A 25,793-nucleotide genomic window follows, 5' to 3' on the forward strand; every position below is an offset into this window, starting at 1 on the left:
ATCTACAGCATTGGGTCTTAACATCAATATGTTGGGAAAGAGGAGTCACACAGAACAATGCCAATGGGATGTATTGTTTTGGGGGAGGGTGTTCAGAGGCCCCAACAACTCTTGGAGAAGCATTCTATCCCTGTCTCTGGGTTTCTTATTTGACATCTCATGGCTTCTGGGAGGAACATTATTCTCTGACCTCATCAAAGAAATGTATTTCTTTGTACAGTTGAGGCTGACTCATGGCTACTCAAAGTGAAGAGTCAGTGTACAATGCTTAGTCACAAACGGAACAGTCACCTCACAGATCTCCCCATGAGGCTCAGCAACCAGCTTGGAAGAGGGGGAACAAAGACTGTGAGGACAGAAGCCAGAGGGGATCAGAGTGAAACATGGTCTTACATCCAGGGAGATCTGGAGCTGTGATGTGCTCGCGACAGCTGTGGTTGCCCAAGATCAAATCAGTCAACGTTCCAGCATGACAAAGAGAGGGAGGGGCTCAGGTACACATAGACTGAAGGAACTACTGACAGCTGATGACACTGGAGGAAGGAAATATGGGTGTTCTTTAAAGGTGAGACCTTGGTAGGTTAGCAATGCTTCGATGAATGGCCTCCTACCTCTGAGTGCAGGAGAAGCACAAACCAGATTAGATGAGTTATTAAAACAAAAAGATACCACAGGAAGTCGGCAGGGTGGTGTGCATCTGGGAGGAGTTAGGGAGAATATAACTGTGAATATCATCAAAGTATTGGACTGTATGACTTTCCCCAAAACATAGAAATACTGCATTAAAATAAAATGAAATTTCAAAAATTAACAAGAAAATTTTCACTTTCTCTTCCATTACCCTCCTACCACTTCTTTGAAGATCTTTGGTATTATTTGGGGGGGGGTGATTTGTCTTTTTCATGAGTTGATTTTAAACAAGGAAGTAACTGAAACATCTGTGAAAGAGACTAATGTAAGAGGTAATGACATGGGAGACCTCAAATGACAATATGGTTTAGGAAAATGTCAAATTTTGCTGAACAGAATCTGGATGGCATCAGCTACAGAGAGTCCTGTACTGCCCAGGTCATGTCTTCCGGTGTCCCTCTGAGCTCAGACCCTTCTTCCAGGGACCCGATTTCCGGTGACAATGGTGTTCACCACAGAGATTCACTGTGTCTCCTCAGCCTTATTTAATGAAATCCACTGCCATTTAAATGTTCGACCTTCCTGAATATTTCCATACTTATTACTTGCTATTTTGCGATTGAAAAAACACGTTTCCATACTGATCAGATTAAGACACCGTTTATATTTAGGAGAATAATTTCCTTCTCTAGATGCTCGTTGGAAGTGTGGTGGCACTGCTGTGGCTAAGGGTAACCATGCAGATCTCCCTCGTGCTCTCCCCTAAACTCTGTTCCCAGCTGCGAGTCCTACCGCAAAAATCTTTTAGGAGACAGTTGATTCCTGGACATAGAGAAAGAACGGAAAAGGTCAACTGTAATGACTTTGTCTAAAACTCGAATTCAATACCCCTGAAAAAGCCAGAAAATATCAGCATTTATGGGGAGGGCTATTGGCAGGGAAGCTCTTGTACAGTTGTAATCGGTTTAAAGCTACTTTTATACATGATTTATTTTCTCAGTTGCTACCCTGCAGTCTTCAACCACAAGCACTGGGTGCTATATTCTATATCCCAACACCTTCGACAGCAGCCTTCAATTATCATTTAAATGTATCAGTACTTTACAAAAGCAAGAGCAATTTTCTTCTTCAGTTGCTTACTGGGGACCAAAGCATTGCCTAGCAAAGAACAAATGAGCAGAGAAAAGAATATGTAAACATAGGAACTGAATGTTCATTTTTCAGATCAAATAAATGGTTAAAATCCTTCCAGATTGTCATAGACCTTTGTTGCTACAAGAAGCATCAATTCAAAGTCAAATGGCTGGACCTAACATTTTGTTCCTTGGAAATCTTGGAAGGGGGATAACACATTTATTTCTGTTATGGAAAAATAGGTATTTGGCAGTTATCCGAATTCATACATAATATTTGCAAGTAATGATGCCATTTTAAACTAACTCAAGGATTTTGTTGGCGTTTATTTTTTCCCCTATTCAAGTGCATATTTGTGGAATATGGAACGACCGTGAAGTGGGCATGGAGTTCTAGTTAGAGAGTCCAGAGTAAAGGTTCAAAGAGTTGCATTTTCATTCAGTTATATATAATTCTGCTTGAACTCCGGTATACTTATGAGAGGGGAGAGCCCCGCTGAGGTTTCCCACAATGGGAAACAACGACAATGTATGTTCATAGAATTTGAGCACTGACAGATAGATCGCTTTTTCACTCCGTCTAATTTTTCTTTAAGAGATTTTAGCCTTAGCATCCATGGTTGGATGCTAGAGGCAGACCTGAGGTTGTCAGGAGAAAAGTGCACTGTAAAGTTTAACATCCTACTGAAACTCCATATCCACTTTGTTTAATGAATGAAGTATGCTGGCTTCTAAAGCATGGTGTGATCTGAAACTTGGCACCCCCGTCTTCAAACCATATCGCTTTATTGATGCCAGGATTAAGTGATTTGGGGCAGGCATGCATGCTTTGAATCTCTCAGATGGTATCTCTTAAAAGGATCCCTGCTGGTGGTGCCTTCCTCTAGTTACATGCAAATTTAACACATTTGAAAATAGAGTTATACATGTAACTGATAAGAATGCGGTTATCATAGATTTAATGGTTTTTGGACCCAGCAGCTGAACCTCTGTAGGAGATAAATGGGGAATTATAGCTCTAAGGGACAGGGGTAGCCGGTCATGTAACTGAAGCTTGGAGACACAAGTTGTAGAGGACAGGGTGTAGCAAGAACTCCAGGAAGGACCTAGTTTTTCTTGTCAGAGCCTGCAGGGGGCTCCTGCTCCAACCCTTCCTTTGAAGTCTGGTTTTGATTTCTAAAGATTTCATAGAAAACCATTCAGTTGTTTTATGGCATATTCGTTCGTACTGTGAGTTTCTCAAATGCTCACCCACACTAAGAATATCATTTGATGTTTAAAAAAATGCACACCGTGTTAACTGTGGCAGGCATGCAGCTTATTGGCAGATAGTTTTCAACTTACGTGAGCATATTATTAAATTGATACTTACATTATGTACATTATGTATCATCTAGCCTTATGTGGAGCTTGTACACTGAACATTGCCCTCCTTCCTGGCTCTAAGTCCAATTTAATTTGGGACCTTATTGTGGTAAGAATGTTTTTGTCTCTTAGTTGTAATTTGAAGTCCTAAAACCCAGTGTCGTGGCATTAGAAGGTGTGGCTTTGGAGGGAATCATTTTCTTTTCTTTCTTTTTTTTTTCTTTTTCTTCTTCTTTTTTCTTTTTTTCGGAGCTGGGGACCGAACCCCGGGCCTTGCGCTTGCTAGGCAAGCGCTCTACACTGACTAAATGCCCAACCCCAGGAGGGAATCATTTTCAAATGAACTCTTTCAGAGTGATCTCAGCAACAGGAGAACAGGGAACTACATTTCCCTTCATAGGATTTGGAAGCCATAGATGGGCTCATACCTAGAACTAAGTCTGTTAGCACTTTGGTCTTGAACTCCCAGCTTTGAGAACTATAATAAGTGTCTGTCATTGGATTACCTAGTATATACATAACATTTCATCACACAAGCCCCAGCGGACTAATGCAGTTCTGAAAAGAGGGAAGCTAGAAATCTAGCACAGGATAACCACCAGAAGTTGGAAGATCGCATCCAAAAGCCATTTAACTATTTCCAACTTCCCCATTTACCTTACTAAATTAAAGAAGTGTGTGTTTTAATCAAGCTTTCTAAATGAGCACATTCTCCCTGAAGGAGTAATTAATTACCCATGAATGTTAATTATGTTCTGCAGGTTAATTTTCTTCCTGGATAGCATTGCACAAGAGATCTGAGGTTGATAGATCATCCTCCACCTGGAAGGTCACCTGTGCTAACCGAATCAGTCTTGGCGAGAGATCCCAAGGTTGGGACCCAAGGTCGTCTTGCTTGCCATACATAAGACTAGAGCTTACAGTCCTAACATACTGGTGCAAGTCTCATTGCAGAATGAGGTCTAGCCTGTGTCATTCTAACCTAATTTTAGAGACTTTTTTTTTTGGCCTGGATTTCTGCCTTATAAATATTGTTAAATAATTTCTGTAACGGCTGCTTAGTGCAGTCATCAACTTTCCCAATTAAATACAATTTTGTTAGCTTTCTTTTTTCTATTCAAGTAGACGTTTGTAGCATAGGCAATGACTCTAAGGTGGATATGCAGACTCTGTAAAAAGAGTCCACGATGATAGCTCAAATAAGTCACATTTTCATTTAACTCCAGATGTGATATAATTCTTCCTGGACTCCAGTATGTTTATGAGAAGGGAGAGCCCTGCTGAGGTTTCACACAATGGGAAGCACAAAGATGTATGTTCATGGAATTTGAGCACTCACAGGTGGATAGCTTTCACTCCATCTAATTTTTCTTTAACAGATTTTAGTCTTGGCATCCATGGTTGGAGGTACTGCTAGAGGCAGGACTAAGGTTGTCAGGAGGCAAGTAAGCTGTAAAGTTTAACATCCTACCCAAAGTGCAAATCCACATTGTTTATGAACACAGTATGCCAGCTTCTAAAGCACAGTGGGATCTGAAACTTGACACCCTTGTCTCCAAACCATACCTCTTTACTGATGCCAGGATTGAATGAGCTGGGGCTTCCTATCTGTCAGATACAGACTTTTCCAACTCATGGTGAAGTTTGATGAAACTTATTAACTAGCAGAGTGGTACCATGATGCCCTTTAGATACCTATGGAAACACTTGCTGGTAATCACTATCTTGGTGGTTAATCTGTTCAAGGAAGGAAAGGTTGAGATAGCACTGGAGATTATACCTTTTAAAGAAGTCTGAGAAGGTACAACCCGTCTCCCTTCCGCTCTTTATGATCCAGATTGTTGCCAAGCTACTGTTGCCAAGCAGGTTATGTGCTGGTGAAGCTGGCATTATTAGGAAGTCATGGCTGATTTGAACAGAGCAGAACAGAGCAAACTTGGCTCTCTGATGATATCATTTACTGCTCAAATCAAGCCCGTTACAGCAGCAACAAAGCTTAATTCCTTTCAATGGCTGGATCATAATATTCTATCACATGTATTTACCATACTTCGAGAAGTCTGGCTTTTTTTCTTCCCGGTGGTCCTCTAAATTATATATGTATTTCTTGTCCAAGACCTCCATACATTTAATTTTCTAAACTGAACATAGAATTTAGAGATAACTGTCACTTCCTTTTTAGCAAGAAGCCAAGCGTCCAAGGTCACAGAAGCTACATTAAGTGGTTTGTATACTTAGTCATAATATACTATTAGGGAGAAAAAAGGCTTTAATCAATTTAGTATGAAAAGATGGCCACGATTTTCTACTCATTAAGAGAACAGATTAATTAATTACTAAACACAAATTTAATGGTGTTTGTTCCAAAAGATACTTAATTTCACCATGTTGAAAAATATATTACTTAGAAAGAGACCTGGGTCAAAAACTTCCTAGTGTTATTTAATAATTATGTAGTTTTAAGCAAACTAGGTAAAATCATGAAACTTTAATTTAAAATGAAGGCCAACATTCCTGAAATGATATTTACATGTAATGCTATCAATCATCTATCAGTAACTTACCCAACTTTAAATTTATGATAAGTGTTAAAAGAAATACTTAATCTTAAACCACAAGGACTTTTTGTTAGGAAATATGCAAATATAAGTTATCATTCATATTTTAATAAATATAAATAGTGAATTATAGACTCAATAAAGGACATTAGAAGTAAGTTACTAAGACAAAATTTATATGTGTCAAAAACTATAAATCTTAGGTGTGAGTGATTAACTTTGTATTTATACAGTTCACACACTTCCCAGGGAAGGTCAATAAAATGACACTGCCCCATAGATGGAGACAGAAAACAGTTTCTCCTGCCTCTTGGTGTTCTCCCAAACTCCACCCCAGTGAATGAGCATCCTGTAAGAAAACTATTCAAACTTCTATAATCCTGGTCTTTTCCTGTTCTGGCTTACTTCTGAACAAAATTTAATTTGTGGTTCTACAGTGCTTAGAGTGTGGCTGAAAGTTTGCTCAGGATAACTTTAAGATCTGTCTGTCTATCTGTCTATCTATCTACCTATCTCCACATATTTGTGTATTTTTATTTTACTCTTTTTATGGTGATGGGAATTGTGCTTGGGGTCTTACACTTATACAACACACCTTATCAATGAGACACATCCACAGTCCCCTCCTATTTTAATATATTGGCAATAGGTATAAATTGGAGAAAACTCAATGAGACCTGATCTCCTTCTAGAAGAAAGCTAGTGTTTGCGATTGTGCAGAAGTCCCTGACCATCTGGCCCTATAACTTACATGGTAAATGTAGCAGTCACCTATGGGATCTTCTCACAGATCACAGCTTTCCACTGAAAAGTTTACTATCCCTGAAGGTGATCTTGATGCTGCTAAATGCAGAGAGAGCCCTGAACATTAATTGCACACCCCAATTCATCATTGCAGCGTGATCGACAGGAGTTAAGAGGACGCTGAATGACTTCAATTACCGGGTCAGTGCTCAGCCCCACCCCGCATTGAATATTTCCTGCTTAACGAACACACGACATGTTTCCATTCATCCATCATCATTTAACTACTAAAGCTACGAGACACATCTCTGGGATCATTCCATTATGGTGGGGCAAAAGCTAGACATAAACAATTAGATTTACCTGCTCGGTGCACATAAAAGACATGTGTCTGGGTCTTTGGAAGTTTTAAATAGGAATCCATTGGTCTAAGCTCTGGATAGCTCTTATGTCAACCACCTAAGTTACCAAGCCAGGTGAAACAGAATTTCCAGATGTACATATGCCTTCTCCGTGGAGGTTTCTACAGATGCCTGTCAAACAGCAGGACTGAAGCCAGCCCCACAGCCTGTCTCCAGACTCAACCCTTGGTCGGCTCTAGCATGCTAATAACAGGTGTTACTTGGGAGCCTAATGAGTCATTAGTACAGTCCATCAGACGCCCACAGGCAGCCTGCCAAGCCCTCGGCTGCGGTTGACAATTCCTGCTGATGTAAAGAAAGAAGGGAAGATGATTTTCAGCAGGATTTTATTGATGCTAAAGTTCAAAACCCAGAGAGTTGTTCATTTATCACTAAAAATTAAAGGGGGGTACACCACAGATCAGACAGCCCCATACCTGAATGTTTGAGAAAGTATATCTGAGGCAGAAAAGGAGCCAGAGAACTAACTGCAAAGGGTCCAAGCTCTCTGGGGAGGTTTTGGTGCTGAGCCTTTCCCTGCCGTTTAGCGTCCTGACAAGAGCACACTTGGTTTCTCCCAGTTAAAACTCCTCCGTCTCTCTGTAATTCATTTTCTTGGTGTTATTTTTGTCAGTTAGATAAGTGACATTTAAGGTGATCTATGGAAATGTTAATGAAAATAAAACAACTATAATGTTTGACATGGGTGAACGTATATCTGTCATATTAATCTTGAGTGAGGAGCTTTACTCGTTTAGGGACACAGTGAGATAGCCTATCATGTGTTAAACTTTAAATCCAAGATGGACATTCGCTTCTGACCGCTTCAGATATAAATGTGAACTTCCTTGCCTATTTGGGGGGGTTTATTGTCTCCTGATACAGGAATATAGGAAGCAAGTCGTGATGAATGGTAGAGCTCTATTCTTTTTTGGGAGCTAATCAGGCTTTGATAGTGAATGCCACAGACTTCACAGCTCCACACGAGCTTAGACACACATGGTAAGGCGAATTCTCGATACTTCCAACAGATTGCCCTGTGGACATGTCTGTGGAACATTTTCTTGAGTACTGATTAATGTGGGAGGACCCAGCCCACTGTGTCAGCAGCATCCTGGGGCAAGTGGTCCTAAGTTCTATAAGAAAGCAGGCTGAGGAAGGCATGGGCAGCAAGCCAGGAAGCAACACTCCTGCATGGTCTCTGCTTCAATTTCTGCCTTGTCTTCCATTGTTGACAGACTTGTAGCATGCAAGCTTTTATCTTCCATCTTTTATTTTACTAGAGACTGGAGCCTGTAAGCTTTTATCACAGCAACAATAAAACCTGACTGGTACAGTGTCATAAAACCCAGATAGGGAGGGAGTGGAAATAGGATCCCATGATAGAACATTTGCCTAAAATACAGGAAGCCCTATATTTGGTCCCCAGTACTGTGGCAGGCCCTGATGGTACAGGACTAGAATTCTAGCACTTGGGAGGTGGGAGAAGAATGATGGGAAGTTCAAGGTGATCCTAAGGTATTTGGAGAGTTCATGGGCAAGTTGGGACACAAGAGAGGCTGCTTCATAGATAGATAGAAGACTGATACATTGATTGATTGATGATAGATGATAGATATGTAGATGATATATAGATTGATACTACATGCATGATAGATAGATGATAAATAAATAGATGAATAGATGATAAATGAACAGATAGGTAGATGATAGATAGATTGATCGATAGATTGATTGAAACATACATGCATGATAGATAATACATAAATAGATGAATAGATGATAGATGAACAGATAGATAGGTAGATGATAGATGGATAGATAGATAGATAGATAGATAGATAGATTGAAACATACATGCATGATAGATGATAGATAAATAGATGAATAGATTATAGATGATAGATGGATAGATAGGTAGATGATAGATGATTGATATAGAGATAGATAGATGATTGAATTATACATAGATACATAGATGACAGACTGATAGATAAATGATAGATAGGTTGATTGATTGATACATGCATGCATGATAGATAGAAGATAGATGAATAGATGATAGATTATGGATGGATAGATAGGTAGATAGGTAGATGATAGATAGATGATTGATATAGAGATAGATAGATGATAGATACATGGGTGACAGATAAATATATTGATAGATAAATGATTGATTTATTGATTGATACATGCATGATAGACAGATGATAGATAAATAGATGAATAGATGATAGATGGATAGATAGTAGATAGGTAGATACATGTAGATAGATAGTTTAAAAGAAAGAAAAGATTCGTTGTCAAATAATAGACAAAAATCAAAGTATGGGCTATTTATCATGTGCCCAGTGCATTGAGAAGCACTCCATATACTTCTGAAGGTCTGTGACAATTTTAGTTAATGGTGCTATCCCTGCTCTCTGGAATTCTGAGTTAAGTATGTAAACCAGTCGGTACAGAACTGTAGTAGCGAAGGCCATGCAACCCAATAGCTTTGCCCTCTGAACAGATGTCACTAACACTGTTCTAAACCTTGTGAGCTTGACCCCTTTGCATGGAAAAGTCCCTGAGAGAAAATGGCATATCCATCAGACAACATTCCATCTCCTGACCTGGATAGCTTACACTACTCATTAAATGAAAAAGCCGATACATCAGTAGAAAAAAGAAATATGTATCTAAAAAGCAGGAGCAAAGAAGCAGATGCCAACCTCAGGTCAGAGAATTCAGTCTAAGAGCCCAGGGTCTCAGAAAAACACTCTTACAGTGGACAAGGAGGACAGTAAGACAATGTAATCTCAGAAAAGAAAAAAAAAATACCGAGAACCGCCAATGACCTTGAAAAAGACAAGAATCTTAGAGAAAGGATGCCGTATTTGTTTCAGCTATGGTGGAACAAATTGTTCACTCTACCTTGAGCCCAGGGGATAAGAGACAATTACAGCTGCTTTAAAGGCCTTATTGTGTCTCGCAAGAGAGGGTGGACTGCAGTGAGGTGGCAGAAAAGGAATGGACTGTGCTTTTTAAAATGCTAATGTTGCATCTGCAAGCATCTTATTAAATGTTATTTACCTCTTAATAACTACAGTTTTCCAGACTAAACTGAAAGAAAATTAGTTTAGGGTGGCATAACCAACCAGTGCCTAATCTGAATAATCAGATATTCCCGTAAACACAAAGAGGTTTGTATGCAGCAGTGATCGTGGCAAAAGATAAACCAGAGAACACTTCCCTGCTAGGGCTTAGCTTCCCTGTTGTAACAGGCTGAAACATTGGATCCGGGTGGAGGAGCACTTTGCATGAGGAAGAAAATCCAACCCTAAACACAGAAGACTGAAGGAGAGAAGTTCACACAGAGGAGAGAGGGACGCAAGGAGGAAAGCACCTGCACGCATTGTCGCAAACACTCCTTGGGGATGCTATAACGAAAATCCAAGCAGAATGTTCAAAATGAATGTGGACAATCTGGTTGTACAGATGATAATTCCCGTGCTTAAATAAATACCATGGCTTCCTAAGGTAATCAAATTCCTTACCAGATCCAAAAGCAAAACTTTTCACGTCAGCATCTAAACCCGGGAGGGGAGTAAAGCGAAAGTCTACATAAAAGTCCAGCCAGGCTGCTGTCCTGATTTCACCAAACAGTGCCTGCCCTCTCACGACACTGCTGGTGGGGACTTACACCACATGGTGCAGCTAATGTTTTCCAAGCCTTGCCAAGTTTGCTTCCCTTGAGTTTCTTAGTTTCCTGTTGTTGGTTCCAACCTACACACTCTCTTCTAGATGCAAACAAATCTTGGATCGAGAACTTTCTTTTCTCTCTACTTTCATCAAAGATATTCTTTCTAGAAGAACAAAGCCTAATACTCCTGAAGTAAGGCATCTAAACTCAATCACAGTTGGGGATTTAGCTCAGTGGTAGAGCGCTTGCCTAGCAAGCCCAAGGCCCTGGGTTCGGTCCCCAGCTCCGAGAAAAAAAAACAAAGTTAAACTCAATCACCATTTGGAACACAATACACATCAATTATGGAAGAACAAAAATATTAAACGATTACCTTAAACTCCTCTCTAATGAATTAAATACCATTGGTGACCTCTTGCCTCTGCTTCAAGGAAGTGGAATCAGTTGCACAATTTGGTTATTTTAATAATTATAATAAATTGATTAATAAGCAAATATTATATACTTTAATATGTAAATTAACTATGACAGAATCAAATCATCTCATCTTTAGTTCTAAATAAGAGTGAGGTTATTTTCTTTGCACATTTTATTTTCTCTATGGTAGTAGATTTTTCCTAAAGACATTGCCACCTAGGCCTGAACAGAACTTTGAAAGCTAAAGTGCCATTGATCATCCCAGGGATCATGCTTGATAATACGTGTAATCATTTAAAAATACCATTATTGTGGAGAGCATTCAAAGGAGTTTTATCTAAATATATCTTTCATTGCATTATAAAGGTAAATGTGGGCTAAGAACATACATATAGTCCTTAGAAAATACCAATAACCCATCAGTGACTTTCGATCTTTTTGTTCTAGGCAGCTTTCATAATTATTGTGTGGCTACATTTATTCTTGTTCTTGTTGTAAAGTCTGAGTGTGCTGGTTATTGTTGTGAAGTTAACAGGATTTAGAAATCACCAGAAGACAATCTTCTGGGCATTTTTTTTTTGAGGGAGTTTCTATACTGAGTTAATTAAGAAGGAAAGACCCACCCTAATTATGAGCAGCAGTATCTTACAACCTGAGGTCCAGGAAAGGAGGAGGAGGAGGAGGAGGAGGAGGAGGAGGAGGAGGAGGAGGAGGAGGAAGAGAGAAGGAAGGAGGAGGAGGAGAGAAGGAAGGAGGAGGAGGAGAGAAGGAAGGAGGAAGAAGGAAGGAGAAGAAAGAAGGAAGAAGAAGAAGAAGAAGAAGAAGAAGAAGAAGAAGAAGAAGAAGAAGAAGAAGAAGAAGAAGAGGAGGAAGGAGGAAGGGGAAGAAAGAAGGAAGGAGAAGAAAGAAGAGGAAGAGGAAGAAGAAGAAAAGAAAAAGAAGGAGGAGGAGGAGGAGGAGGAGGAGGAGGAGGAGGAGGAGGAGGAGGCGGCACACTGAAGACCAGCATCCACCTCTCCTCATTTTTTCACTTCATTCAGTACCTTGTGTTCGTGACCACCCCCACCCATATGGAAAGAACCTTCAAACTGTGAACATACATAAGCTCCTCCTTAATTGCTTCCTGACAGGTATGTTGTTCCAGAAATAAGAAAAGAAATTAATACACTGAACCCTTCACAAGATGAAACAGAACTTCCACGGTCAATGATTAATAAGGTGTGGGATCTTCCATATTTATGAGATAATTGGTGTTTCAGTTTGGTCGGCTGCAACATGTTAGCGCCGCTACCAGCTACCAAGTTAAAAAAAAAAAAAAAGTACGATTTCTTCAAGTTTTGGGTACTGTACAACTGAGGTCCAAGCGCCCTCAGATCACCTGTCAGAGGAGAGTCTGCTTCTAGGTTTGGTGATTGATTACCATGATTGCCTTTGTTCTCTTATAGAGAAGAAATGGAAAGCGATGTCCTCTTTCCCTGATCTCTTGAAATATAGAGGTCAATTACCCTCGTGAGGACTTCACCTTCATGGCTGCCACCCCTGCACAGGTCCTCTTCCCAGAACTACGTAAGGGATAGAGGGTGTACCAAATAAATTTTGTGAAGCAATGGGTAGGATGGTCCTGTGTCATCCCTTTGATCAAGTATTTCCTTTCAATAGCCCCATGAATGGAAGCAGTCAGATTGCACACTGTGATGCTATCATGGCAAGGACATCAATGGCCGTTGAAACATGGGACTGGTCTGGTGGTCGGAAAACAGAGGGACTGCATATTTGCACAGGAAGCAGAGATATGGAACAGGGAGTTGAACCAAGCTGTAGAAAAAGCTCAATGCCCATCACCCTTGGATGATACCGCTCTACCTTCTAAAATTCTACCTTGTTTCTAGGTAGCACCACCAATAGCACACCAAGTATTCAAATATGGGAGCCTTTGGGGGCGTGGGGGGGAAATCTCATTCAAATCACCATACTAATGCTTTATGATTTTAAATTAGAATGTGAACTGTTCCTCTATTTTCAATCGTGGTTTTCATTTCTGAAGGTATTAGAGACAGGGAGACTCTATCATAACTAAATTGATTCCAGAACTCACAGGAGGAAATATGTAGACAAAGTGTAGAGTTGAAGCAGAAGAAAAGCCATCCAGAGACTGCTCCACCTGGGGATCCATCCCATATACAGACACCAAACCCAGACACTATTGCAGACACCAAGAAGTGCTTGCTGACAGGAGCCTGATACAGCTGTCTCCTGAGAGGCTTTGCCAGAGCCTGACAAATACAGAGGCAAATGCTAGCAGTCAGCCATTGAACTGAGAATGGGGTTCCCAATGGAGGAGTTAGAGAAAGTGCTGAAGTAGCTGAAGGGGTTTGCAACCCCATAGGAAGAACTACAATATCAACAAACCAGACCCTCCCAAGCTCCCAGGAACTAAACTACCAACCAAAGACTACACATGGAGAGACCCATGGCTCTAGCTGCATATGTAGCAGAGGATGGCCTTGTCTGGCATCAGTAAGAGGAGAAGCCCTTGGTCCTGTGAAGGCTTATTTCTCCAGTGTAGGGGACTGCCAGGGTGGGAAGTGGGAGTAGGTGGGGGGGTACCCTCATAGAAGCAGGAGGAGGGAAGTGGGAGAGGGGGAAACTGGGAAAGGGGATAACATTTGAAATGTAAGTACATAAAATATTCAATTAAAAAACAGAAAAAAATCCATTCATCCATGTGTTCACACGTAGGCATAGCTGTGAAGGAATTTAAGTGAACACATTCACCTTTGCAGGGCAAAGCCAGTGTGGTTTTGCACATGTGTGTGCATGTTTGTGTACTTATTGGCGTTGCTCTTGGGCTTCCATAGCACATTCAAATCTGGAAATATAGTATTGACACCTCTATTGCATAAAGAACCAATAAGTCATTTTAAATAACTTCGGTGGAAATGTTGAAAATAAGTACAGAGAATTAGAAATATATTTAGAACGAGAATGCCTGAGTGCCTTCCAGTCCTGAAACAGTAATTAAGGGAAGAAATTGCTTTTAGAGCTTAGAAGGATCACCATTAATGTCTGACTTGGATTTTACTCCATTAACAAAATATGTCCCGGAACGCAGCGGTCCCCAGAACTCATTCATGGTTACTGCTTATTTGAAGGACAGGTCCAACTCTTGGAACTGTTGCTGCTTACAAGTGTTTTAGTTTTCACTTGTGAGCCTCCTGAACTTGGAATCTTTAATTAAGACACTGAGTTTTTGTGCAATGGAGCTAAATGTATTTCTGTAACAGAATGGCTATTTTATTAAAAAATTAAAATCGTTCTGTGTCAACTTTTATCTATCTATCTATTCAATAAATTATAGTCATATATAAATATATATACCATTTTATTATTTTATTGTTCTCTCTGCCTTTCATTGATCCATCATTTCTCTCCATCTATCATTTTTCTCAACCATTTATCTGTCCGTTAATATATGCTTCTATTTTCTATTCTTTGCATTCAATTTTTTATTGCTTTTAATTTTGACTGGATAGACTGTTGGTTTGATTTGCATCTGTGTAGACCTGCTGAGGCTGAAGGTTTGGACAAACTTTTCTTCCCATGGAATCTGGCATCCGGTCAGCTTTGTGACTAAAACTCAGTCTGAGGTTCTGATCTGTGACTTGGCAAAACTTTGTAATCTTTGCCCTTGCCATTAGCTGACTGTAATTTGGTTGTGATTCCCTGTTTTTCTTCATTTATAAAGTACTATGGATAAGGACCTGATTTATTGAACATTACACTATCTGAATTTCTCCAAGTACTCCAAGAAATGAACAGAGAGCCATTGGGTCAGACCTTTCTCATAGACACATGCAATCACATGAGGGAAACAAATTCAGAGATGCTCATGTGCCTTTTCTCTGAGTCCCTCCTGTGCACATTCTGTCTAGGCACCACAGCCAGACTGCCTAGCTGCTAATGTCACACTACATGTGTAGTAGCTGCCATGCTACGACACAAACAAGGGAGGAACTAACTTCCTACTCATAGCTGTTCCTCAGCATCTCAAACAGCAGGAAGCCTCCAGCTGTGAATGAAACTCATCAATAATTCAGGCTGGGGAGTTAAGTCCCAGCCACTCACATCTCAGAATTCTAGCAAATACACTTGTCAGCCTTATACCATTGTAGCTTAATTATGGAAGCCACCAGGAACCCCTGACATTCATCTTTCACACAGCCAAACTCAAGAACACATCCATTCATCTTACTTTTAAATCAATAGTTCATCTCATAAACTATTATTTCAATGGTTACTCTGCCACACAGCCCTGTCAATCCCTTCTCTTCTCTCATTAGTGGTAGAAAGAGTCAATGTCCCTGGCCTTTGATTACGGAGTCATTTCAGTTTTCAAGAGTCATTTCATGAGGTCATTAGGGACACTTATTACCAAAGTGATTATGGGATATGTTTGAATTATAAACTTTCAAATTTCCATTTTTGTACAAATTAGTTCTTCTGCGGAAATTAAGGCAGAGATGATGCGTTTTATTGATGTTAAGTTTTCCTAAGACTCTTCAGGACTTCTCTCAACAGTAATTCTGGTTTTTAAAACTAGATTTTGGAAGTGTCAAACCTTTAAGTACTTTTGATATGAATTTTCCGCTGAGTGTTATTCTGCTGCCCTTAGATTAAAAGTAGACAAAATAAGATTATTTAAGAGTATACTGACTTTTAAAACATTTGTATGAATCAAGTTTATGAGGATCTATGGTATTTCAGGTAGGTGATCCATATCTGCCCAAAACTGTTGATTCATGCCTTTTTTATTTTATCTCCTTCAGGACTCAAATAACTCAATGAGCACATAGTAAAGAATAGTAGAGCTGTGATATCTTAATATTCTTTATGCCCAAAATGAAGGGTAATTATAAATCAAGTCCTTTGTGATGTCAACTTCACCCAAGATGTGTGTTTAAAATTATTAAAACTTTGACTCCAGAATAAGTCAAATATATATGTTAAATTATTTTCTTTAGGGATCACTTCTTTCCTAAGTCAATTCTCAGACGTTCACAAGAGCAAGACCTTTAATGTAGCAGAAGTAGTAAGTACCAAGTAATAGAGGGAGACACTCATTGAATTTGACCATGTAATCAGAAGAATGAAATCCTAAAAAGAGTTCTTTTAATAGGAATCTTTACTATATACCTTTAATCATCCACAGTGTGTGTCAGCAAGATTTCCTGGAATGGACTTGATGTGTGTGTGTGTGTGTGTGTGTGTGTGTGTGTGTGTGTATTGTGTGGCTGTGTGGCTATGTGTGTGGCTATGTGTGTATCTGTGTGTGTGTGTCTGTGTGTGTCTGTGTGTGTGTATTATGTGTCTGTGTGTCTGTGTGTGTGTCTGTGTGTGTCTCTGTGTGTGTGTCTCTGTGTGTGTGTCTCTGTGTGTGTGTCTCTGTGTGTGTCTCTCTGTGTGTGTCTCTCTGTGTGTGTCTCTCTGTGTGTGTCTCTGTGTGTGTGTCTATGTGTGTGTGTGTCTCTCTGTATGTGTGTGTGTCTGTGTGTGTGTCTGTGTGTGTGTCTGTGTGTTTGTCTCTGTCTGTCTGTGTGTGTGTGCCTCTGTGTGTGTGTCTCTGTATGTGTGTCTCTGTGTGTGTGTCTGTGTATGTGTCTCTGTGTGTGTTTCAGTGTGTGTATATGTGTGTCTATGTGTCTGTATGTGTGTTTCTTTATCTGTGCATTTCTCTCGCTCTCTCTCTCTCTCTCTCTCTCTCTTTCTCTCCCTCTCTCTTTCTCTCTGCGTGTGTGTGTGTGTGTGTGTGTGTGTGTGTTTATACTTTGTGGCCTGTACATTACCTGGACAATTCAATTCATTATAACTTAAGAGTAATACTAAACCACATGTAAGTGAGTTGGCACTAGAAGAAAGGCAAACAAATACATAAAAAATAAAAATGAAACAAAAGTATGACTGTAGACACCTGAACCAAAAACTGGAGTTGAATTATCAAAATGATATCCAAGATATAGGAAGAGAGGCAGATGTGTTTCTTTGAAACTTATAATAACAGAAGTGACCAAAAAATTTAAAATCTTAAGATGAAACATATTAAGCAAAGAATAATTTAAAAAATTAAAAAGCTAGGAGGGTTGTAAATTTCCTTTCTCAGAACAAGGCTACACTCAAAGCAAACTTACTTAATGCTCAAGGATTATACCACAGAGCCAAGCAACAGCCAGGAAGGGGGTCGTTGGATGAATGGTTTGGTTTTAGCTCTTAGCGGTAAAGCATTACTCAAACATTAACTGAGGCAAACTAAAAGAAAACGAACTTCATTAATCTCACAGAACAAGAGATTCAGTCTATAAAAATCATTGGGTTTCAATTCATAACACCATTTTGGAAGGATAAAATTAGAAGACTCATACTTCATAATCTCAAAATTGTCTCAAAGGCTACAGGAATCAAATAACTTTGGCAATATGGGAGATAAAGACTTGGATGGGATTTCCCACGCTCCCTCCTGAATGTTTGTTTGTGGGTCTCTCCATCTGCTCCTGTCAGTTGCTGAATGAAGCATCTCTGATGACAATTATGCTAGGCTCCCGTCTATGAGGATGATAAGATATCATTGGGAATCTCTTTATTGATGTTTTTCTGCTTGGCTAGACAATTTTGGTTCTACCCTAGGTGTCAGAGCTATTCAGGTCCTGGTTCCTGGCCCTGCAGCCAGTGTCAGGTATGGTATGGGATCTCTCATGGGTCATGGGTCTCAAGTTGAAACAGTCAGTAACCAAAGACTACAAGTTCTGCCCCACTTTTATCCCAGTACATCTTGCAAGCAAGACAAACTGGAGATTGAAGGTTTTGTGGATGGGCTTGTATCCCAGTTCCTTTTTTTGAAAGCCTTGATGGGTCACAGATGATGGCTGGTTTGGGACTTGTATCCCCCATTCCTAGGAGTTTCAGATCATACCACATTGTGTCCTCTCAGATTCAAGGATACCACAAGAACATGTCTCACTGAATCAACTTAGACTCTTAGGCTCATAGAGAGTGACATGACAACAAGAGAGACTATATGGGTCTGACCTAGGTGTTCTGCACATATGCCATGGTTATTTTGCTTGGTATTCCTCTGGGACTCCTAACAGTGAGAGTGGGGGCTGTTTGTGATGCTTTTGCCTGCTTTTGGAACCCTTTTCCTTCTACTAGGTTACCTGGTCCAGCCTTGATATGAGGATTTAAACCCAGACTGATTGCATGCTGCTATGCCATGCTTGGTTGATATCTCTGGGAGGCCTGCCCTTTTCTTAATAGAAAGAAAGTGGAAGGGGGGAGAGGAGAGGAAGAAGGAGAAACTGCAGCCAGGATGCAATGTATAAGAGAAGAATGAAAAAACTGAAAAAAAACAAACAAAAAAACCCTAATTGCCTCTCCCAGCACCACCACACAAGAATAATGAACAGAGGGGGTATTTTTCATTCCTGATTATGGTGAGGAGCCACTGACACTTAATTAAAGTCATTTTTATCATATTGAAAAGTGAGTGACCCTAAGCTCATTACAAAGTATGATCACGTTCTGAAAGTATTTATTTATTTAACAAAATAACAAAAGATTTTACTCTAATAAACTTAGCATGTCCTTATGCTAAAAGTTTGTTTTAAACACATTGGAAAAAATATTTTTACCTTTGTAGGAGAGGAAGTATTTCTTTTGGGGTTCCTTGCTACTATTTCAATTTTTATACATACCTTTCTAGTATGCCAGCCCTCCCACCACTGTGGAAATAAGAGACTCTTAATAGTCATTAGGCAAATGATCTTAAGAGAAGTTTTCTCTTCAAAAATATTGTAGCTATGCTAATTTCTACTCAGTGAATGGCTACAAGTGCATAGGTTCCTGTTCCTTAGCTTAGTACATCTTGATTTCTGTCACTCTCTTACTTTATAAAAAAGCTAATCTTTACCCTTCACCCCTACTTCCTTTCCTGCTTTGCTTAGGAAGACGATATTGATGATGGTGGTGGTGGTGGTGGTGATGGTGATGAGTGGGATTGAATTAACCCAGAAAAATACCAATATGTCTATGTCTAACGTTTAGATGAGGACAGAAACTATAACGGAGAAAGAGGGTTCAGCAAATGCTGAATGGGATTCACACATAGAGAGGGCAAAATCTCTTCTCACCCTGGCTAGTGATACCCAGTCCCATCTCAGACAGGAAATAACTCAAGACTTACAAAGACACAGGCAAGGAATTGAAACTCTCCCACAGGGAAACATGACGTTCAACTTGGCCTGATGACTTTTGCCAACATCTTGATGGTTGAAATAGGACAGAAAATAATAGCAAGTAGTGTAATTCCACAGAGAGAGAATGCTTAGGCTTTGGAGTTCCTCAGAGGCAGAACATGGTTAATAAGGTTAACGAGCAATGAAGACAGGCTAAGCTGGAGTTCTTGCCTCCCTCATGAATACGGCATGAAACTCACTCTGCAGAAGGTGGTTAGCGGGGGATCACTCAGAGCCATCTGCCTGTTGCATGCCCAAGAACAGACACGCTTGTTTTAATCGCTGTTAAGTTTAAACATAGAATGATCTAGTAGACCATAAAGATTTAGTCCAGGTGTACAAATGTTCAATCTTTCTTGGAGCTGAAGCTTACCTATTGGAGGACTCACATAGTGTCTTAGTCAGGGTTTCTATTCCTGTACAAAACATCATGACCAAGAAGCAAGTCGGGGAGGAAAGGGTTTATTCAGCTTACACTTTCCACACTGCTGTTCATCACCAAAGGAAGTCAGGACTGGAACTCAAGCAGGTCAGGAAGCAGAAGCTGATGCAGAGGCCATGGAGGAATGTTACTTAATGGCTTGGTTCCCCTGGCTTGCTCAGCTTCTTTTCTTATAGAACCCAGGACCACCAGCCCAGGAACGGCACCATCCACAATGGGCCCTCCCACTCTTGATCACTAATTGAGGAAATGCCTTACAGTTGGGTCTTATGGAGGCGTTTCCTCAAGGGAGGCTCCTTTTTCTGAGATAATTCCAGCTTGTGTCAAGTTGACACACAGAAGTAGCCAGGACACACAGGTTCAGCCTGAAGTCTCCTTGAAGTCCACCACTATTTTCTGAGTTTCCAATCCAATCAGAGTTGTGGGGTGAGACATACAAAGGACAGCTTGAGAAACACTAGACACTGTGCAGAACCACCCACCTCTTCAGAAAAGAGATTGTTTATTTTCTACAAATGGACTGGTTGTGCTCATTTGTATGCAATCCAAAGTAGTCCAGTCTAATCTAATAATCAATCATCTAATCTAACTTGGTACCAGGCTGTTATAAAAAAAAAAAAAGCCCACACATTTAATATCACCTGACTAAGGAGAAACCATGTCCCTAAATTCAAAACTGAGTTCTTATGGCTACATTGGATTCAATCCACTTCTGTCTCTTTTCTCATCCTTGACCTTTGAAGAGTTAGCAACACTTCCCTGAGCCTTAGTTTTATCACCTGGATGTAAGACTAATTAGATAAGCACCTCCAGAAAAACATACGAAATGCTCACTCTAGAACTTCCAGTATCATTGCTGGCACACAGAAACCCTGACAAACATTTACAGGAAGAGCAAGGGCTAGAAATGGGTGCTCTTAGATATCTAGAATTCCTAGGATCACTTCCCAATTTCAGTGTATTAACATAAGCTAAGACTAGACTTCCTAGGTCAGCCTAGACTGTTACGTAGTCTTAAAAATGGGGGAGTTAAGAGACATAAACTAGGTGTTGGAGAGATGGCTCAGCGTTTGGGAGCGCCAACTGCTCTTCCAGAGGTCCTGAATTCAGTTTCCAGCAACCACATGGTGGCTCACAACCATCTGTAATGGGATCTGATGTCCTCTTCTTGTGTGTCTGAGGACAGTGACAGTGTACTCACATACATGAAATAAGTAAATAAATCTAAAAAAGAAAAGACATAAACTAGTAAATGTTCAGTAAATGTTCAACCTACATAATGTGGAATTCTTAATTGAAGTGGGGAGAACGTTTAGACTTGTGAAATATTCACATTTTTTTCCTCAGTAAAAATTGCGATGAAGAAAATGGCTGCCATGGACGTCTTTTTCTTGTGGTTCTGCTCTTATTCATTATAAAGGGGGAACTGTGTTAAGTACATGGGCTGCTGTTGGTAGCATCAGGCTTCCCGTTTTCAAGTTTAAAAAATGATGCTTTGGAAGGAAAAGTACGTGGTAAGGGAACCGTTTCCCCCAATTGGTTATTCATTTATCAATAAAGAAGGCCGAGGGCCAATTGCTTCATGGAAGGTACAAGTGGGACTTCCAGATCCCGGAGAAAAAAGGAGAGACAAAGGTAGGAGAGGGGCTTTTCTGCCATGCTTTGGAAGAAGGACACAATAATCATGTAAAGCCTCTGGGAGAGCTAGGGCCTGCACCCTTCACTACGGGCAGGTAGCCAAGGATATTTGACAGGATTTGAGTGGAACAAGCCACTAAGAACAGAAGGAGATACAGAGATAATAAATTGGTAAGGGCACCCTTTTCTAGGTGGGAGTTACCTATGTTCAGTAATTGTGCCTGGTAGGAAAGTTAAAAATGTAACAAAACTGTCCGTGTGTCTTTTATCTGAGGATTCAAGGGTCTGGTGTGGGAGCTGGTAGCCGCGACCTCCCCTGGAACAAAAGCAGATAGGAAAGGAAGCCAGGTTTGGGCTGGTGAAGGCTGATCCTGTTGCCAGAGCTAACCCGGTGGAAGAAAAGGAAAGCAGAGAGGGACTGGTTGCACTGCAATTCCTGGGCAAAGTGATAGTGGTTTTTTAAAGACACTCTACAGTACGCTTTCTTACTTACTGTAAACTAAAGTGAATAAAGGTCTTATTTTAAGGATACAAGAGGATGGAACTGTAAATCAAATAAGAGGGATTTCCTTGAAGTCTTAAAGGTAGGCAAGAAAAAGAAATGACAAACTGTGAAGGGATGAGAAGTATTTATTTCTGTAGTAAAAATGTGAGTGCCCCGTACATGCACAAAGCCATACCACACCCACCACTGGTGAAGAAGATCAAGAAAAATCATAGAGAAACCAAACCAAAGGTGGACCTTTCTCAAGGAAGCCCAGTTGAAAGAGAGCCTTGCTGCTCGGGAATTCTGTTACATGGGGAAGAAGGGAGCCATTTGTGGAACAGGTGCATATGCTAATAGAAAGAAGCTGTGTTTTAATTAAGCAGCATTTCCCCACAGAATAATTACATGTGTTGTTTACTCGAGTACTTTCTAAGGGGCATTAATGCGTCTGTAATGTACTTTCTTCCCTACAACTTCAAAGTTTTTAAGAACGTTTGCTTTTGCTATAAAGGGAATACCTACTAGGGGCCTTGCATATTGAAAATATTTGTTCCCTCATAAAAAAAAATAAAACAAAGCAACAAAATCTCCCAACCAAACAAAACAAGAAAAAATAGAGCAAAACAAAACAAAATAAAACAAAAGCAAAAACAAAAAAACAAAAAACCAGTACACGGTGCACCGAAGAATTAAGATAAACGTGTATAATCTTCCTTTCATTGTTTATGGGACCTGATGTAATTTTTATTCTAAGGAATTTTACCTGGGAATGTATCAATAAAGGAAAATCCTTGCAGATGCACGAATGGATACTGAACACTGAAGAGAATCTTGCAGTCGTCGCTCATCTTCATGGCTGCTGCCTAAAAGAGAAGGGGATGTCAGCTAAAGTGTGCACAGCTGGAGACTCACTGCGCATGCTCCTTTGAAATAGGTATCTCTCCACAGATCATCAGCCTCCCACAAGGAAACATCCAGAATGGAAGGGGTTATGGTTCTTTGGGAAAGCCTCTTGAGAAACCATTACAGAATTTTCTTATAAACAGAAGAAATCCAATATGCTCTAAAGTCGCGTAAAGGGCTTGACCGAGAGGGGAACAGTTTTCTAACCCTGACCATCAAAAACATCTACAGTGCTTTTTGAGAGAGACTTCTTGAGTGTGTGTTCCTCAGAAGAGATTTGATTTTCGAAAAGATAACGTTATTTAAAAAAAAATGTTCTTTGGAAGAAATCGGTAATATTGAATGCGTACTTCATATTTAACTTTCCATCATTTGGGGGTTTCTCGTTTGAGTTTCACACTGAGCTAGGAAAATGGCTGAATATTTCAATATATTCACTATTGACCCATGGATCTTACAGACAGAAGGAAAAGTGTTTTGGTGGATTTAATTGGAAGCCGGAAAAGATAGATATCTATATTTTTTATCTCTTATATTTTTTATCAATTACTGTTGAAAATAGTCATGGGTATCAGTAGAAGAAAAAGCTAGGTTAAGAAAGAGCTTCAACCAAGACCATAGTGGTCAAACTGCTCCAACATTGCTAGACAGCACCGGAAGTCACTGAGGATATGTAGAAATGTTGGTTCTGCATTTTCTCCATGAACATCTGTGTAGCCAGTCAGGCCTAAGTTCAGTGGAGTTGTGTAAAGTTTAGGAAACACCGATCGCTCAGTCAAGTGCCACCAGAGGTGTGGCTACTCAAAGTCAGCAAGCTGTCCTCAGTAACCTGTGTCGGGTGTACATTTTAATCCCGCGCCTGCATGTCGACGCTTGCAACCTGAATTAACTGCCATTAACTTTTCTCTTTGGATATCAGAACCTGAGGGTGGGGGTTGGGGGGACAGGTCTCGAGCCACTAGGTTAGAGAGGGGAGGGAGAGAGAACAGAGGGGCTGCCATGCTTGGTATATAAGTGAGAAACAACTCCCCCCTGCAAAGTAAAACTGTTGTTAAAATTTTAAAACGTGGCGACTTACTCTGACTCCAGGTACACATCATCGTATGTGACTTGCTTTGAAGTTGTCGTTTTAAAGCTAATGCTTTCCTGTTCGTGGCTGTAAAACAAGCCATTCCGTGCGTCACAGATTAGTACATTAAGGCAATTTCGGAGAAGCTGACTCTCAGGGTAATGGAGTACGTTAATAAAAGACGAGAAATCCCGAGGAAAAGGTCCGGAAATTTATGCCATTTAGCCACACTAGTGGTTTACGACAGTCTTTACGACGTCTTGCTCTACCTTGTTTGCTTACATTGGGATAAACAAAAGCCAGAAAACAAAACAAAACAAAACAAACAAACAGAAAACATACCTGAAAATAGCACAGGACGGAAAGGGATTATTTTAACTGACGGGGTCCATACAGTTCGTCAAGCAAAGCCAAGGTAGGTCCCTGGAGGTAGAAACTGAAGCAGAGGAAGTCGATCAATGACGCTTTGTGGCTTTTCTCCAGCTTTATGCTCAGTTTCCTTGCTTACATAACTCCAGCACACCTGCCCGGGAATGGCACCACTCAAAGGAATGTCCCCTCCTACATGAAGTAGCAACCAAGAAAATGCCCTGCAGACATGCGCACGGACTGATCCTGGTGAAGGTGAGTCTTCAAATAAGATTTCCTGGGTGTGCCCCTTTGATCAGTAGGGTCAACTATTTTAAGGATAATTGGAGTAGTTTTACCAAAAGTAGAATTATTCCGTGTGCTTCACCTAAAAAATTCTCCATTCGCCCCACTGGATAGCTTAGGAATTGAACACATTTTAATTTGTCTGTCGTAATTTACATATGCTTGAATTGAGTCACGGGGGGGGGGGGGGCTGCCTCACTATGTATGGTGCCTAGGTTAGCCTTGAACTTAATCTCTTGGTAACAGTGTCTGTGAACACCTGCGTAAGTCTCCTGAGTGTCTGGGATCACAGGTCATGAACAGCCACAGGCCTCTGTATGTTGGAATGCATGGTTACTTCCTGTTTATTCGGTCAGCGATGTTGAGGCGCTTACGTATCTATCGCAAGTACAAAATAAGTGGATGGAAATGGCAGAGAAGACACAACATGAGGTCGGCAGTTTACAGGACTTATTATCCCTTATTTAGGTCAAGCGCTGTTTGATATTTGCCACACTGCATATAGTTGTGAAAACCTGATACACATGGGTGTGTGCAAATCCCATATACAGACACCAAACCCAGACACTATGGCAGATGCCAGGAAGTGCTTGCTGACAGGAGCCTGATATAGCTCTTTCCTGAGAGGCTTTGCCAGAGCCTGACAAATACAGAGGTGGATGCTGGCAGTCAACCATTGCACTGAGCACGGAGTCCCCAGTGGAGGAGTTAGGGGAAGGACTGAAGGAGCTGAAGGGGTTTGCAGCGCCATAGAAAGAATAACAATATGAACCAACCAGACCCCCAGAGCTCCCAAGGACTAAACTACCAACCAAGAGTACACATGGGGGACCCATGGTGCCAGCCGCATATGTAGCAGAGGATGGGCCTTGTCAGACATCAATGGGAGGAGAGGTCCTTGGTTCTGGGAAGGCTTGATGTCCCAGTGTAGAGGAATGCCAGGGTGGGGAGGCGGGAGTGAGTGGGTGGGTAGAAGAGCACCCTCGTAGAAGCAGGGGAAGGGAGGATGGGACAGGGGGTTTCCGGAGGGGAAACCGGGAAAGGGGGTAACATTTGAAATGACAATAAATGAAAAATCCAAATTAAAAAAAAAATCTTTACAAAAAGCTATTGGTAATACTCAACAGTGTATACATAAATGCATAATTAACAAATGAATCAACTGTGATTAAAAAGTGTTTTTTATGGAAACAAATCTTTGTGTATTACAATCGCACGAAAACGGGTCAAAACGAATCAAATGAAAACCAAATATCCGAATAAAATATTGATTAAAACGTTAGGAGGTTGCGTATCATTATTTACTTTGGGTTGCGTGGGCGTTGGGTGCTCTGAAATGGGATAGCTTTTTCAAGAAAGGTTTCTTATGTATCCCCCCA

The 25,793-nt window shown here is 40.5% G+C and overlaps 1 protein-coding gene and 1 long non-coding RNA gene across 2 annotated transcripts in view; both read right to left on the minus strand.

Moving 5' to 3' along the window:
• Positions 1 to 25,793, minus strand: part of Zwint (ZW10 interacting kinetochore protein) — a 451,143-nt gene that overhangs the window by 101,950 nt on the left and 323,400 nt on the right. The gene's annotated exons all lie outside the window — the stretch shown is intronic.
• Positions 1,275 to 8,087, minus strand: LOC134483786 (uncharacterized). The gene is made up of 2 exons (XR_010060783.1): positions 4,695 to 8,087; positions 1,275 to 1,452 (listed from the first exon to the last, which is right to left on the minus strand). It is a non-coding gene; the product is annotated as an uncharacterized LOC134483786 (long non-coding RNA).

This window comes from Rattus norvegicus, chromosome 20 (assembly GCF_036323735.1).
Source record: "Rattus norvegicus strain BN/NHsdMcwi chromosome 20, GRCr8, whole genome shotgun sequence".
NCBI classification, from domain to species: Eukaryota; Metazoa; Chordata; class Mammalia; order Rodentia; family Muridae; genus Rattus; species Rattus norvegicus.